Raw genomic sequence first — 17,952 nt, 5'->3', positions numbered from 1 at the left:
AAGGCCTCTGGCTCTACTGGTTGCCCATGGGTAGACAAGATCTGGTAGTTTATCTGGAAGGTCTAGAGAGTAGTGACTGATGGGGTAGCTACGTCACAGGCGGACCCTGGCCAGGTGAAGCTTGCTGACATGTGGCAGCCTCTCCGGAGACTACTAATTCCTCTGGTAACATTGTATGCAAATACCTGGCTGAGTGCAAAGGGCAGAAAACATTGACACATACCTGCCAGAGGCCTATCCTGGGTCTGAAGAGTCCACCCCGGTCTCCAGCTACTCATCATCTCAGCACACACTTTGTCTGCACACAGGGAATCCGCCTCTCTCCACGAATGCCTTCTCCTGCTAGGAGACACAGGATGTCACTCAGCCAAAGGAGAGCACAGGCAAAGTCAACTGAAGCCCCCATTTTCAAGATTTTGCCCTCTGCTAGGCCACAGCCTCCGGTGGCACGCTGCATGTGCGTCACTTCTCCGAAGACAAGGCCGAAATCCGGGCATCCAGGGCCCCAGCAGTCCAGAGGCTGCGCATGGCGGCATACGGATCACCTCTTTGCCACGTACAGGAGGGAGGCCTCGGCCCTAGACTGGCTCCGCTAGAGCTCCACGACCTCAGCTATTTTTCCCGACCTTTGGCCCGTGCCCTCGTGAGTGCGTGACCTGTAGTTACACTTCACCTCCGACCACTCTCGATCCGCCAGCTGCGGATATCTGAGCGTGGACATCAACATCTATCACTGTCTGCAGTGTCACAGGTCACTAGGTGTCTAGGCTCAGGCTGACCTTGGCTGTCTTCTGCCCAGGCAAGGAGCTTAATCCTTCAAAGGAAATGAAGGACACGTGTTCACTGGCCGACAACCTTTCTTTCATCTACACAGGGGTCTAGATGAGGGTAAAGAGGCCAGGTGGGCCAGGTGAAGGCTGAGTGCGGGGCCTAAGGCTTCCTTCCCAATCACCATGGAGACAGCCACCGCAAGGCTGGCCGGAACTTCTGACGGGGACGGGTCACAAACTCTGAGCCAATAGGAGAGGTCCAGCCTAACCGGCCAGTTCCGCAGAGCCCTCCATTTTACCCGTGGACACACAACGGCCCCTTCTGTCCTTGGCCACAAAATCGAGGGTACCCAGGGAATAACTTCACAGTAGGCAACCCCTGATGTGGACAGGTTCGACATACTGGGACAGCAGGCAGGTACCTCTTTTCCACTTACGCTAGGATATCACTAGGGAAGGCGCCCTTCCTCAGCATCTATGGCCCCTCTTTGTGTGTGTTCTTTTAAAGAAATCTCTTTTTTCTACCCCTGAGACACATCACAACTATGAGGGGCCTGAGAGAGAACCTGGAGATGAAACAGGGGAGGCTTCTGGCTGTACCGCTTCCCCATGGCTAGAGAATAGCAGTTAGTCTCTCTGGAAGCTCTTAGCTTCTGTTGATCGACATGGGCAATACGGTAGGGGCGGACCCTGGCCAGGTGGAGCTTGTGGGCACATGCAACCTCTGGGGGAAGAATAATTCCGCTGCTGCTTTGTATGGTGTAAACCTCCCCACGCCAAGTGGGATGGGCACAGAACATTGACCCACACCTGCCAGGGGCCTTTCCTGGGACTAAAGATCCCAACCTGGTCTCAACCTTGTCACCTTCTCAGCACACACCTTTCCTGCACACATAATCCTGCCTTTCTCCGTCGGTGCCTCATCCTACTAGGAAAAAAGCATGCCGCTCAAAAAGGCCGATGCCAGAGAAATCGAGGAGACACTGCCATTTTCCACATTTTTGCTGCCTACATATCCCCGCCTCCGGTGGAAGGCTGCCTATGTGGCCGGGCAGCGAAGGCAAGGCCGAAAACCTGGCGTCCCGGGCCCCAGTAATCCAGTGGTTTATGGACGTGGGGACCCGGATGACATGTTTCCCACATACAAGAGGAATCCTTGGGCCCTTCACTGGCTCGCCATTCAGCTCCGCGACGTCCACTACTGGCCCTGGCCTTTGCTTTGGCTGGTGCCCCACGGAACGTGTGCTCCGGAGCGATGTTTCTCCGCCCATCACTATCATTCTGCCACCAGGCGATATGTGAGTGTGGGAGTCACCATTTGTCACTGGAGGCAGTGTCACAAGGCAGTAGACTTCCAGGTACCCGCTGACCTAGGCTGCCTTCTGCCCCAGGCAAGGTCCCGAATCCTTTATCCCAGATGCTGACACCCGGGCACTGGCGGACGTTCATTTGGAGCAACACAGAGGTCTGAGTGAGTGTCAGCGGGCCAGGTAGGTGAAGTCAAGGCCAGGTGGGCGGGGCTAAGACTCCTTTGCCATCACCATAGAGACAGTCCCCCCCCGCAAGAGTGGCCGGAGCTTGTGATGGGCCTGCTGACAAGACTTGAGCCAATGGCAGAGATCCGGCCCGCCAGGCAGATGACACAGGGCCCTCCAGTGTGACCTATGACACCTAGTGGCCACAGGATTTGAGCACACCCTGGGAAAGGCTACGCAGGCACAAGGGAGCCCCTGGTGCGGACTGCTTCAGGGCATTGGCACAGCAGGCCAGGTACCTCTTTCCCACTTTCCTCAGGATATCACTACGCAAGGCATCCCCACTCAGCATCTCTTGCCTCTCTCTGTCTCTCTCTGGATGTGTTCGTTCTCTGAAATCTCTTCCTTCTCCCCCTTGTCACTTCACACCTTGGAGTGCCTGACAGAGGGCCTAGAGACGAAAGAGCAAAGGGGGAAGGCCTCTGGCTCTACTGGTTGCCCATGGGCAGAGAAGATCTGCTAGTCTATCTGGAAGGTCTAGAGAGTAGCCATTGATTGGGGAGCTACATCACGGGCGGACCTGGCCAGGTGAAGCTTGCTGACATGCAGCAGCCTCTCCGGAGACTACTAATTCCTCGGAGAACATTCTATGCAAATACCCGGCTGAGTGCCATGGGCAGAAAACATTGACACATACCTGCCAGGGGTCTATCCTGGGTCTCAAGAGTCCACCCTGGTCTCCAGCCACTCATCATCTCAGCACACACTTTGCCTGCACACACGGAATCCGCCTCTCTCCTCGAATGCCTTCTCCTGCTAGGAAACACACGATGGCACTCAGCCAAAGGAGAGCACAGGCAAAGTCAACTGAAGCCCCCATTTTCAAGATTTTGCCCTCTGCTGGGCCACAGCCTCCGCTGGCACAGTGCATGTGTGTCACTTCTCCGAAGACAAGGCCGCAATCCGGGCGTCCAGGGCCCCAGCAGTCCAGAGTCTGCGCATGGCGGCATATGGATCACCTCTTTGCCACGTACAGGAGGGAGGCCTGGGCCCTACACTGGCTCCGCTAGAGCTCCACGATCTCAGCTATTTTCCCTGACCTTTGGCCCGTGCCCTCGTGTCTGTGTCATCCCTAGTTACACTTCTTCTCCGACCACTCTGAATCCGCCACCTGCGGATACATGAGCATGAAAATGAACATCTGTCACTGCCTGCAGTGTCACAGGTCACTAGGTGTCTAGGCTCAGGCTGACCTTGGCTGTCTTCTGCCCAGGCAAGGAGCCTAATCCTTCAAAGGCAACGAGGACATGTGGTCATTGGCCGACATTCATTCTTTCATCCACACAGCGGTCTAGATGAGGCTAAAGAGGCCAGGTAGGCCAGGTGACGGCTGAGTGCGGGGCCTAAGGCTTCTTTCCCAATCACCATGGAGACAGCCACCGCAAGGCTGGCCGGAACTTCTGACGGGGACGGGTCACAAACACCGAGCCAATACGAGAGGTCCAGCCTAAGCGGCCACTTCCGCAGTGCCCTCCATTTTACCCATGGACACACGACGGCCCCTTCTCTTTTGGGCCACAAAATCCAGGGCACCCAGGGAATCACCTCACAGTAGGCAGCCCCTGATGTGGACACGTTCGACACACGGGGCCAGCAGGCAGGTACCACTTTTCCACTTACGCTAGGATATCAGTAGGCAAGGCGCCCTTCCTCAGCATCTATGGCCCCTCTGTGTATGTGTTCATTCGGAGAAATCTCTTCCTTCTACCCCTGAGACACATCACAAGTATGAGGGGCCTGAGAGAGAGCCTAGACATGGAACGGGGGAGGCTTCTGGCTGTACTGCTTCCCCGTGGGTAGAGAAGAGCAGGTAGTCTCTCTGGAAGGTCTTAGCTTCTGTTGACTGACATGGACAATACAGTAGGGGCGGACCCTGGCCAGGTGGAGCTTGTGGGCAGATGCAACCCCTCCGGCGACGAATAATTCCGCTGCTGCTTTGTATGGTGAAAACCTCCCCCCGCCAAGTGGGATGGGTAGAGAACACTGACCCACACCCGCCAGGGGCCTCTCCTGGGACTAAAGATCCCAACATGGTCTCAACGTCGTCACCCTCTCAGCACACACCTTTCCTGCACACGTAATCCTGCCTTTCTCCGTCAGGGCCCTCTCCGACCAGGAGAAAAAGCAAGCCGCTCAAAAAGGCCGATGCCAGGGAACTCGAGGAAACACTGCCATTTTCCAAATTTTGGCTTTCTACATGTCCCCGCCTCCGCTGCAAGGCCGCGTATGTGGCCGGGCTCCGAAGGCAAGGCCGAAATCCTGGCAGCCTGGGCCCCAGCAGTCCCATGGTTTATGGACGTGGGGACACGAATGACCTGTTCGCCACATACACGAGGGACCCTTGGGCCCTTCACTGGCTCGCCATTCAGCTCCACGACGTCCACTACCGGCCCTGGCCTTTGCTTTGGCTGGTGCCCCACGGAACGTGTGCTCCGGAGCGATGTTTCTCCGCCCATCACTATCATTCTGCCACCAGGCGATATGTGAGTGTGGGAGTCACCATTTGTCACTGGCAGCAGTGTCACAAGGCAGTAGACTTCCAGGTACCCGCTGACCTAGGCTGCCTTCTGCCCCAGGCAAGGTCCCGAATCCTTTATCCCAGATGCTGACACCCGGGCACTGGGGGACATTCATTTGGAGCAACATAGAGGTCTGAGTGAGGGTCAGCGGGCCAGGTAGGTGAAGTCAAGGCCAGGTGGGCGGGGCTAAGACTCCTTTGCCATCACCATAGAGACAGTCCCCCCCCGCAAGAGAGGCCGGAGCTTGTGATGGGCCTGCTGACAAGACTTGAGCCAATGGCAGAGATCCGGCCTGCCAGGCAGATGACACAGGGCCCTCCAGTGTGACCTATGACACCTAGTGGCCACAGGATTTGAGCACACCCTGGGAAAGGCTACGCAGGCACAAGGGAGCCCCTGGTGCGGACTGCTTCAGGGCATTGGCACAGCAGGCCAGGTACCTCTTTCCCACTTTCCTCAGGATATCACTACGCAAGGCATCCCCACTCAGCATCTCTTGCCTCTCTCTGTCTCTCTCTGGATGTGTTCGTTCTCTGAAATCTCTTCCTTCTCCCCCTTGTCACTTCACACCTTGGAGTGCCTGACAGAGGGCCTAGAGACGAAAGAGCAAAGGGGGAAGGCCTCTGGCTCTACTGGTTGCCCATGGGCAGAGAAGATCTGCTAGTCTATCTGGAAGGTCTAGAGAGTAGCCATTGATTGGGGAGCTACATCACGGGCGGACCTGGCCAGGTGAAGCTTGCTGACATGCAGCAGCCTCTCCGGAGACTACTAATTCCTCGGAGAACATTCTATGCAAATACCCGGCTGAGTGCCATGGGCAGAAAACATTGACACATACCTGCCAGGGGTCTATCCTGGGTCTCAAGAGTCCACCCTGGTCTCCAGCCACTCATCATCTCAGCACACACTTTGCCTGCACACATGGAATCCGCCTCTCTCCACGAATGCCTTCTCCTGCTAGGAAACACACGATGGCACTCAGCCAAAGGAGAGCACAGGCAAAGTCAACTGAAGCCCGCATTTTCAAGATTTTGCCCTCTGCTGGGCCACAGCCTCCGCTGGCACAGTGCATGTGTGTCACTTCTCCGAAGACAAGGCCGCAATCCGGGCGTCCAGGGCCCCAGCAGTCCAGAGTCTGCCCATGGCGGCATATGGATCACCTCTTTGCCACGTACAGGAGGGAGGCCTGGGCCCTACACTGGCTCCGCTAGAGCTCCACGATCTCAGCTATTTTCCCTGACCTTTGGCCCGTGCCCTCGTGTCTGTGTCATCCCTAGTTACACTTCTTCTCCGACCACTCTGAATCCGCCACCTGCGGATACATGAGCATGAAAATGAACATCTGTCACTGCCTGCAGTGTCACAGGTCACTAGGTGTCTAGGCTCAGGCTGACCTTGGCTGTCTTCTGCCCAGGCAAGGAGCCTAATCCTTCAAAGGCAACGAGGACATGTGGTCATTGGCCGACATTCATTCTTTCATCCACACAGCGGTCTAGATGAGGCTAAAGAGGCCAGGTAGGCCAGGTGACGGCTGAGTGCGGGGCCTAAGGCTTCTTTCCCAATCACCATGGAGACAGCCACCGCAAGGCTGGCCGGAACTTCTGACGGGGACGGGTCACAAACACCGAGCCAATACGAGAGGTCCAGCCTAAGCGGCCACTTCCGCAGTGCCCTCCATTTTACCCATGGACACACGACGGCCCCTTCTCTTTTGGGCCACAAAATCCAGGGCACCCAGGGAATCACCTCACAGTAGGCAGCCCCTGATGTGGACACGTTCGACACACGGGGCCAGCAGGCAGGTACCACTTTTCCACTTACGCTAGGATATCAGTAGGCAAGGCGCCCTTCCTCAGCATCTATGGCCCCTCTGTGTATGTGTTCATTCGGAGAAATCTCTTCCTTCTACCCCTGAGACACATCACAAGTATGAGGGGCCTGAGAGAGAGCCTAGAGATGGAACGGGGGAGGCTTCTGGCTGTACCGCTTCCCCGTGGCTAGAGAATAGCAGTTAGTCTCTCTGGAAGCTCTTAGCTTCTGTTGATCGACATGGGCAATACGGTAGGGGCGGACCCTGGCCAGGCGGAGCTTGTGGACACATGCAACCTCTGGGGGAAGAATAATTCCGCTGCTGCTTTGTATGGTGTAAACCTCCCCACGCCAAGTGGGATGGGCACAGAACATTGACCCACACCTGCCAGGGGCCTTTCCTGGGACTAAAGATCCCAACCTGGTCTCAACCTTGTCACCTTCTCAGCACATACCTTTCCTGCACACATAATCCTGCCTTTCTCTGTCGGTGCCTCATCCTACTAGGAAAAAAGCATGCCGCTCAAAAAGGCCGATGCCAGAGAAATCGAGGAGACACTGCCATTTTCCACATTTTTGCTGTCTACATATCCCCGCCTCCGGTGGAAGGCTGCCTATGTGGCCGGGCTGCGAAGGCAAGGCCGAAATCCTGGCATCCTGGGCCCCAGCAATCCAGTGGTTTATGGACGTGGGGACCCGGATGACATGTTTCCCACATACAAGAGGAATCCTTGGGCCCTTCACTGGCTCGCCATTCAGCTCCGCGACGTCCACTACTGGCCCTGGCCCTTGGCCGGTGCCCCATTGCGCGAGTGCTCCAGAGCGATGTTTCTCCACCCATCACTATCATTCTGCCACCAGGGGATATGTGAGTGTGGGAGTCACCATTTGTCTGTCACTGGCAGCAGTGTCACGAGTCACTAGACTTCCAGGTACCAGCTGACCTAGGCTGCCTTCTCCCCCGGCAAGGTCCGGAATCCTTTATCCCAGATGCTGACACCTGGGCACTGGCCGACATTAATTTTTATCAACACAGAGGTCTGAGTGAGGGTCAGCAGGCCAGCTAGGTGAAGTCAAGGCCAGGTGGGCGGGACTAAGGCTCCTTTGCCATCACCATGGAGACAGTCCCACCACCGGAAGAGTAGGCGGAGCTTATGATGGGCCTGGTGACAAGACTGAGCCAATGGCAGAGATCTGGCCCGCCAGGCAGATGACACAGGGCCCTCCATTATGACCTATGACACCTAGTGGCCACAGGATTTGAGCACAGCCTGGGAAAGCCTACGCAGGCACAGGGGAGCCCCTGGTGCGGACTGGTTCAGGGCATTGGCAGAGCAGGCCAGGTACCTCTTTCCCACTTTCCTCAGGATATCACTACGCAAGGCATCCCCACTCAGCATCTCTTGCCTCTCTCTGTCTCTCTCTGCTTGTCTTCGTTCTCTGAAATCTCTTCCTTCTCCCCCTGAGTCACTTCACAGCTTGGAATGCCTGATAGAGTGCCTAGAGACCAAAGAGCAAAGGGGGAAGGCCTCTGGCTCTACTGGTTGCCCATGGGTAGACAAGATCTGGTAGTTTATCTGGAAGGTCTAGAGAGTAGTGACTGATGGGGTAGCTACGTCACCGGCGGACCCTGGCCAGGTGAAGTTTGCTGACATGTGGCAGCCTCTCCGGAGACTACTAATTCCTCTGGTAACATTGTATGCAAATACCTGGCTGAGTGCAAAGGGCAGAAAACATTGACACATACCTGCCAGAGGCCTATCCTGGGTCTGAAGAGTCCACCCCGGTCTCCAGCTACTCATCATCTCAGCACACACTTTGTCTGCACACAGGGAATCCGCCTCTCTCCACGAATGCCTTCTCCTGCTAGGAGACACAGGATGTCACTCAGCCAAAGGAGAGCACAGGCAAAGTCAACTGAAGCCCCCATTTTCAAGATTTTGCCCTCTGCTAGGCCACAGCCTCCGGTGGCACGCTGCATGTGCGTCACTTCTCCGAAGACAAGGCCGAAATCCGGGCATCCAGGGCCCCAGCAGTCCAGAGGCTGCGCATGGCGGCATACGGATCACCTCTTTGCCACGTACAGGAGGGAGGCCTCGGCCCTAGACTGGCTCCGCTAGAGCTCCACGACCTCAGCTATTTTTCCCGACCTTTGGCCCGTGCCCTCGTGAGTGCGTGACCTGTAGTTACACTTCACCTCCGACCACTCTCGATTCGCCAGCTGCGGATATCTGAGCGTGGACATCAACATCTATCACTGTCTGCAGTGTCACAGGTCACTAGGTGTCTAGGCTCAGGCTGACCTTGGCTGTCTTCTGCCCAGGCAAGGAGCTTAATCCTTCAAAGGAAATGAAGGACACGTGTTCACTGGCCGACAACCTTTCTTTCATCTACACAGGGGTCTAGATGAGGGTAAAGAGGCCAGGTGGGCCAGGTGAAGGCTGAGTGCGGGGCCTAAGGCTTCCTTCCCAATCACCATGGAGACAGCCACCGCAAGGCTGGCCGGAACTTCTGACGGGGACGGGTCACAAACTCTGAGCCAATAGGAGAGGTCCAGCCTAACCGGCCGGTTCCGCAGAGCCCTCCATTTTACCCGTGGACACACAACGGCCCCTTCTGTCCTTGGCCACAAAATCGAGGGTACCCAGGGAATAACTTCACAGTAGGCAACCCCTGATGTGGACAGGTTCGACATACTGGGACAGCAGGCAGGTACCTCTTTTCCACTTACGCTAGGATATCACTAGGCAAGGCGCCCTTCCTCAGCATCTATGGCCCCTCTTTGTGTGTGTTCTTTTAAAGAAATCTCTTTTTTCTACCCCTGAGACACATCACAACTATGAGGGGCCTGAGAGAGAACCTGGAGATGAAACAGGGGAGGCTTCTGGCTGTACCGCTTCCCCGTGGCTAGAGAATAGCAGTTAGTCTCTCTGGAAGCTCTTAGCTTCTGTTGATCGACATGGGCAATACGGTAGGGGCGGACCCTGGCCAGGTGGAGCTTGTGGGCACATGCAACCTCTGGGGGAAGAATAATTCCGCTGCTGCTTTGTATGGTGTAAACCTCCCCACGCCAAGTGGGATGGGCACAGAACATTGACCCACACCTGCCAGGGGCCTTTCCTGGGACTAAAGATCCCAACCTGGTCTCAACCTTGTCACCTTCTCAGCACACACCTTTCCTGCACACATAATCCTGCCTTTCTCCGTCGGTGCCTCATCCTACTAGGAAAAAAGCATGCCGCTCAAAAAGGCCGATGCCAGAGAAATCGAGGAGACACTGCCATTTTCCACATTTTTGCTGCCTACATATCCCCGCCTCCGGTGGAAGGCTGCCTATGTGGCCGGGCAGCGAAGGCAAGGCCGAAAACCTGGCGTCCCGGGCCCCAGGAATCCAGTGGTTTATGGACGTGGGGACCCGGATGACATGTTTCCCACATACAAGAGGAATCCTTGGGCCCTTCACTGGCTCGCCATTCAGCTCCGCGACGTCCACTACTGGCCCTGGCCTTTGCTTTGGCTGGTGCCCCACGGAACGTGTGCTCCGGAGCGATGTTTCTCCGCCCATCACTATCATTCTGCCACCAGGCGATATGTGAGTGTGGGAGTCACCATTTGTCACTGGAGGCAGTGTCACAAGGCAGTAGACTTCCAGGTACCCGCTGACCTAGGCTGCCTTCTGCCCCAGGCAAGGTCCCGAATCCTTTATCCCAGATGCTGACACCCGGGCACTGGCGGACATTCATTTGGAGCAACACAGAGGTCTGAGTGAGGGTCAGCGGGCCAGGTAGGTGAAGTCAAGGCCAGGTGGGCGGGGCTAAGACTCCTTTGCCATCACCATAGAGACAGTCCCCCCCCGCAAGAGTGGGCGGAGCTGCTGATGGGCCTGCTGACAAGACTTGAGCCAATGGCAGAGATCCGGCCCGCCAGGCAGATGACACAGGGCCCTCCAGTGTGACCTATGACACCTAGTGGCCACAGGATTTGAGCACACCCTGGGAGAGGCTACGCAGGCACAAGGGAGCCCCTGGTGCGGACTGCTTCAGGGCATTGGCACAGCAGGCCAGGTACCTCTTTCCCACTTTCCTCAGGATATCACTACGCAAGGCATCCCCACTCAGCATCTCTTGCCTCTCTCTGTCTCTCTCTGGATGTGTTCGTTCTCTGAAATCTTTTCCTTCTCCCCCTTGTCACTTCAAACCTTGGAGTGCCTGACAGAGGGCCTAGAGACGAAAGAGCAAAGAGGGAAGGCCTCTGGCTCCACTGGTTGCCCATGGGCAGAGAAGATCTGCTAGTCTATCTGGAAGGTCTAGAGAGTAGCCATTGATTGGGGAGCTACATCACGGGCGGACCTGGCCAGGTGAAGCTTGCTGACATGCAGCAGCCTCTCCGGAGACTACTAATTTCTCGGAGAACATTCTATGCAAATACCCGGCTGAGTGCCATGGGCAGAAACATTGACACATACCTGCCAGGGGTCTATCCTGGGTCTGAAGAGTCCACCCTGGTCTCCAGCCACTCATCATCTCAGCACACACTTTGCCTGCACACACGGAATCCGCCTCTCTCCACGAATGCCTTCTCCTGCTGGAAACACACGATGGCACTCAGCCAAAGGAGAGCACAGGCAAAGTCAACTGAAGCCCCCATTTTCAAGATTTTGTCCTCTGCTGGGACACAGCCTCCGCTGGCACAGTGCATGTGTGTCACTTCTCCGAAGACAAGGCCGCAATCCGGGCGTCCAGGGCCCCAGCAGTCCAGAGTCTGCCCATGGCGGCATATGGATCACCTCTTTGCCACGTACAGGAAGGAGGCCTGGGCCCTACACTGGCTCCGCTAGAGCTCCACGATCTCAGCTATTTTCCCTGACCTTTGGCCCGTGCCCTCGTGTCTGTGTCATCCCTAGTTACACTTCTTCTCCGACCACTCTGAATCCGCCACCTGCGGATACATGAGCATGAAAATGAACATCTGTCACTGCCTGCAGTGTCACAGGTCACTAGGTGTCTAGGCTCAGGCTGACCTTGGCTGTCTTCTGCCCAGGCAAGGAGCCTAATCCTTCAAAGGCAACGAGGACATGTGGTCATTGGCCGACATTCATTCTTTCATCCACACAGCGGTCTAGATGAGGCTAAAGAGGCCAGGTAGGCCAGGTGACGGCTGAGTGCGGGGCCTAAGGCTTCTTTCCCAATCACCATGGAGACAGCCACCGCAAGGCTGGCCGGAACTTCTGACGGGGACGGGTCACAAACACCGAGCCAATACGAGAGGTCCAGCCTAAGCGGCCACTTCCGCAGTGCCCTCCATTTTACCCATGGACACACGACGGCCCCTTCTCTTTTGGGCCACAAAATCCAGGGCACCCAGGGAATCACCTGACAGTAGGCAGCCCCTGATGTGGACACGTTCGACACACTGGGCCAGCAGGCAGGTACCACTTTTCCACTTACGCTAGGATATCAGTAGGCAAGGCGCCCTTCCTCAGCATCTATGGCCCCTCTGTGTATGTGTTCATTCGGAGAAATCTCTTCCTTCTACCCCTGAGACACATCACAAGTATGAGGGGCCTGAGAGAGAGCCTAGAGATGGAATGGGGGAGGCTTCTGGCTGTACCGCTTCCCCGAGGGTAGAGAAGAGCAGGTAGTCTCTCTGGAAGGTCTTAGCTTCTGTTGACTGACATGGACAATACAGCAAGGGCGGACCCTGGCCAGGTGGAGCTTGTGGGCAGATGCAACCCCTCCGGCGACGAATAATTCCGCTGCTGCTTTGTATGGTGAAAACCTCCCCCCGCCAAGTGGGATGGGTAGAGAACACTGACCCACACCCGCCAGGGCCCTCTCCTGGGACTAAAGATCCCAACATGGTCTCAACGTCGTCACTCTCTCAGCACACACCTTTCCTGCACACGTAATCCTGCCTTTCTCCGTCAGGGCCCTCTCCTACCAGGAAAAAAAGCAAGCCGCTCAAAAAGGCCGATGCCAGGGAACTCGAGGAAACACTGCCTTTTTCCAAATTTTGGCTGTCTACATGTCCCCGCCTCTGCTGCAAGGCCGCGTATGTGGCCGGGCTCCGAAGGCAAGGCCGAAATCCTGGCAGCCTGGGCCCCAGCAGTCCCATGGTTTATGGACGTGGGGACACGGATGACCTGTTCGCCACATACACGAGGGACCCTTGGGCCCTTCACTGGCTCGCCATTCAGCTCCACGACGTCCACTACTGGCCCTGGCCTTTGCTTTGGCTGGTGCCCCACGGAACGTGTGCTCCGGAGCGATGTTTCTCCGCCCATCACTATCATTCTGCCACCAGGCGATATCTGAGTGTGGGAGTCACCATTTGTCACTGGAGGCAGTGTCACAAGGCAGTAGACTTCCAGGTACCCGCTGACCTAGGCTGCCTTCTGCCCCAGGCAAGGTCCCGAATCCTTTATCCCAGATGCTGACACCCGGGCACTGGCGGACATTCATTTGGAGCAACACAGAGGTCTGAGTGAGTGTCAGCGGGCCTGGTAGGTGAAGTCAAGGCCAGGTGGGCGGGGCTAAGACTCCTTTGCCATCACCATAGAGACAGTCCCCCCCCGCAAGAGTGGGCGGAGCTTGTGATGGGCCTGCTGACAAGACTTGAGCCAATGGCAGAGATCCGGCCCGCCAGGCAGATGACACAGGGCCCTCCAGTGTGACCTATGACACCTAGTGGCCGCAGGATTTGAGCACACCCTGGGAGAGGCTACGCAGGCACAAGGGAGCCCCTGGTGCGGACTGCTTCAGGGCATTGGCACAGCAGGCCAGGTACCTCTTTCCCACTTTCCTCAGGATATCACTACGCAAGGCATCCCCACTCAGCATCTCTTGCCTCTCTCTGTCTCTCTCTGGATGTGTTCGTTCTCTGAAATCTCTTCCTTCTCCCCCTTGTCACTTCACACCTTGGAGTGCCTGACAGAGGGCCTAGAGCGAAAGAGCAAAGGGGGAAGGCCTCTGGCTCTACTGGTTGCCCATGGGCAGAGAAGTTCTGCTAGTCTATCTGGAAGGTCTAGAGAGTAGCCATTGATTGGGGAGCTACATCACGGGCGGACCTGGCCAGGTGAAGCTTGCTGACATGCAGCAGCCTCTCCGGAGACTACTAATTTCTCGGAGAACATTCTATGCAAATACCCGGCTGAGTGCCATGGGCAGAAACATTGACACATACCTGCCAGGGGTCTATCCTGGGTCTGAAGAGTCCACCCTGGTCTCCAGCCACTCATCATCTCAGCACACACTTTGCCTGCACACACGGAATCCGCCTCTCTCCACGAATGCCTTCTCCTGCTAGGAAACACACGATGGCACTCAGCCAAAGGAGAGCACAGGCAAAGTCAACTGAAGCCCCCATTTTCAAGATTTTGTCCTCTGCTGGGCCACAGCCTCCGCTGGCACAGTGCATGTGTGTCACTTCTCCGAAGACAAGGCCGCAATCCGGGCGTCCAGGGCCCCAGCAGTCCAGAGTCTGCGCATGGCGGCATATGGATCACCTCTTTGCCACGTACAGGAGGGAGGCCTGGGCCCTACACTGGCTCCGCTAGAGCTCCACGATCTCAGCTATTTTCCCTGACCTTTGGCCCGTGCCCTCGTGTCTGTGTCATCCCTAGTTACACTTCTTCTCCGACCACTCTGAATCCGCCACCTGCGGATACATGAGCATGAAAATGAACATCTGTCACTGCCTGCAGTGTCACAGGTCACTAGGTGTCTAGGCTCAGGCTGACCTTGGCTGTCTTCTGCCCAGGCAAGGAGCCTAATCCTTCAAAGGCAACGAGGACATGTGGTCATTGGCCGACATTCATTCTTTCATCCACACAGCGGTCTAGATGAGGCTAAAGAGGCCAGGTAGGCCAGGTGACGGCTGAGTGCGGGGCCTAAGGCTTCTTTCCCAATCACCATGGAGACAGCCACCGCAAGGCTGGCCGGAACTTCTGACGGGGACGGGTCACAAACACCGAGCCAATACGAGAGGTCCAGCCTAAGCGGCCACTTCCGCAGTGCCCTCCATTTTACCCATGGACACACGACGGCCCCTTCTCTTTTGGGCCACAAAATCCAGGGCACCCAGGGAATCACCTCACCGTAGGCAGCCCCTGATGTGGACACGTTCGACACACGGGGCCAGCAGGCAGGTACCACTTTTCCACTTACGCTAGGATATCAGTAGGCAAGGCGCCCTTCCTCAGCATCTATGGCCCCTCTGTGTATGTGTTCATTCGGAGAAATCTCTTCCTTCTACCCCTGAGACACATCACAAGTATGAGGGGCCTGAGAGAGAGCCTAGAGATGGAATGGGGGAGGCTTCTGGCTGTACCGCTTCCCCGAGGGTAGAGAAGAGCAGGTAGTCTCTCTGGAAGGTCTTAGCTTCTGTTGACTGACATGGACAATACAGCAAGGGCGGACCCTGGCCAGGTGGAGCTTGTGGGCAGATGCAACCCCTCCGGCGACGAATAATTCCGCTGCTGCTTTGTATGGTGAAAACCTCCCCCCGCCAAGTGGGATGGGTAGAGAACACTGACCCACACCCGCCAGGGGCCTCTCCTGGGACTAAAGATCCCAACATGGTCTCAACGTCGTCACTCTCTCAGCACACACCTTTCCTGCACACGTAATCCTGCCTTTCTCCGTCAGGGCCCTCTCCTACCAGGAAAAAAAGCAAGCCGCTCAAAAAGGCCGATGCCAGGGAACTCGAGGAAACACTGCCTTTTTCCAAATTTTGGCTGTCTACATGTCCCCGCCTCTGCTGCAAGGCCGCGTATGTGGCCGGGCTCCGAAGGCAAGGCCGAAATCCTGGCAGCCTGGGCCCCAGCAGTCCCATGGTTTATGGACGTGGGGACACGGATGACCTGTTCGCCACATACAGGAGGGACCCTTGGGCCCTTCACTGGCTCGCCATTCAGCTCCACGATGTCCACTACCGGCCCTGGCCTTTGCTTTGGCTGGTGCCCCACGGAACGTGTGCTCCGGAGCGATGTTTCTCCGCCCATCACTATCATTCTGCCACCAGGCGATATCTGAGTGTGGGAGTCACCATTTGTCACTGGCAGCAGTGTCACAAGGCAGTAGACTTCCAGGTACCCGCTGACCTAGGCTGCCTTCTGCCCCAGGCAAGGTCCCGAATCCTTTATCCCAGATGCTGACACCCGGGCACTGGCGGACATTCATTTGGAGCAACACAGAGGTCTGAGTGAGTGTCAGCGGGCCTGGTAGGTGAAGTCAAGGCCAGGTGGGCGGGGCTAAGACTCCTTTGCCATCACCATAGAGACAGTCCCCCCCCGCAAGAGTGGGCGGAGCTTGTGATGGGCCTGCTGACAAGACTTGAGCCAATGGCAGAGATCCGGCCCGCCAGGCAGATGACACAGGGCCCTCCAGTGTGACCTATGACACCTAGTGGCCGCAGGATTTGAGCACACCCTGGGAGAGGCTACGCAGGCACAAGGGAGCCCCTGGTGCGGACTGCTTCAGGGCATTGGCACAGCAGGCCAGGTACCTCTTTCCCACTTTCCTCAGGATATCACTACGCAAGGCATCCCCACTCAGCATCTCTTGCCTCTCTCTGTCTCTCTCTGGATGTGTTCGTTCTCTGAAATCTCTTCCTTCTCCCCCTTGTCACTTCACACCTTGGAGTGCCTGACAGAGGGCCTAGAGCGAAAGAGCAAAGGGGGAAGGCCTCTGGCTCTACTGGTTGCCCATGGGCAGAGAAGTTCTGCTAGTCTATCTGGAAGGTCTAGAGAGTAGCCATTGATTGGGGAGCTACATCACGGGCGGACCTGGCCAGGTGAAGCTTGCTGACATGCAGCAGCCTCTCCGGAGACTACTAATTTCTCGGAGAACATTCTATGCAAATACCCGGCTGAGTGCCATGGGCAGAAACATTGACACATACCTGCCAGGGGTCTATCCTGGGTCTGAAGAGTCCACCCTGGTCTCCAGCCACTCATCATCTCAGCACACACTTTGCCTGCACACACGGAATCCGCCTCTCTCCACGAATGCCTTCTCCTGCTAGGAAACACACGATGGCACTCAGCCAAAGGAGAGCACAGGCAAAGTCAACTGAAGCCCCCATTTTCAAGATTTTGTCCTCTGCTGGGCCACAGCCTCCGCTGGCACAGTGCATGTGTGTCACTTCTCCGAAGACAAGGCCGCAATCCGGGCGTCCAGGGCCCCAGCAGTCCAGAGTCTGCGCATGGCGGCATATGGATCACCTCTTTGCCACGTACAGGAGGGAGGCCTGGGCCCTACACTGGCTCCGCTAGAGCTCCACGATCTCAGCTATTTTCCCTGACCTTTGGCCCGTGCCCTCGTGTCTGTGTCATCCCTAGTTACACTTCTTCTCCGACCACTCTGAATCCGCCACCTGCGGATACATGAGCATGAAAATGAACATCTGTCACTGCCTGCAGTGTCACAGGTCACTAGGTGTCTAGGCTCAGGCTGACCTTGGCTGTCTTCTGCCCAGGCAAGGAGCCTAATCCTTCAAAGGCAACGAGGACATGTGGTCATTGGCCGACATTCATTCTTTCATCCACACAGCGGTCTAGATGAGGCTAAAGAGGCCAGGTAGGCCAGGTGACGGCTGAGTGCGGGGCCTAAGGCTTCTTTCCCAATCACCATGGAGACAGCCACCGCAAGGCTGGCCGGAACTTCTGACGGGGACGGGTCACAAACACCGAGCCAATACGAGAGGTCCAGCCTAAGCGGCCACTTCCGCAGTGCCCTCCATTTTACCCATGGACACACGACGGCCCCTTCTCTTTTGGGCCACAAAATCCAGGGCACCCAGGGAATCACCTCACCGTAGGCAGCCCCTGATGTGGAGACGTTCGACACACTGGGCCAGCAGGCAGGTACCACTTTTCCACTTACGCTAGGATATCAGTAGGCAAGGCGCCCTTCCTCAGCATCTATGGCCCCTCTGTGTATGTGTTCATTCGGAGAAATCTCTTCCTTCTACCCCTGAGACACATCACAAGTATGAGGGGCCTGAGAGAGAGCCTAGAGATGGAATGGGGGAGGCTTCTGGCTGTACTGCTTCCCCGTGGGTAGAGAAGAGCAGGTAGTCTCTCTGGAAGGTCTTAGCTTCTGTTGACTGACATGGACAATACAGCAAGGGCGGACCCTGGCCAGGTGGAGCTTGTGGGCAGATGCAACCCCTCCGGCGACGAATAATTCCGCTGCTGCTTTGTATGGTGAAAACCTCCCCCCGCCAAGTGGGATGGGTAGAGAACACTGACCCACACCCGCCAGGGGCCTCTCCTGGGTCTAAAGATCTCAACATGGTCTCAACGTCGTCACCCTCTCA

Source organism: Loxodonta africana (assembly GCF_030014295.1).
Source record: "Loxodonta africana isolate mLoxAfr1 chromosome 14 unlocalized genomic scaffold, mLoxAfr1.hap2 SUPER_14_unloc_1, whole genome shotgun sequence".
Taxonomy (NCBI): Eukaryota; Metazoa; Chordata; class Mammalia; order Proboscidea; family Elephantidae; genus Loxodonta; species Loxodonta africana.
This window is presented reverse-complemented; position numbering follows the sequence as displayed.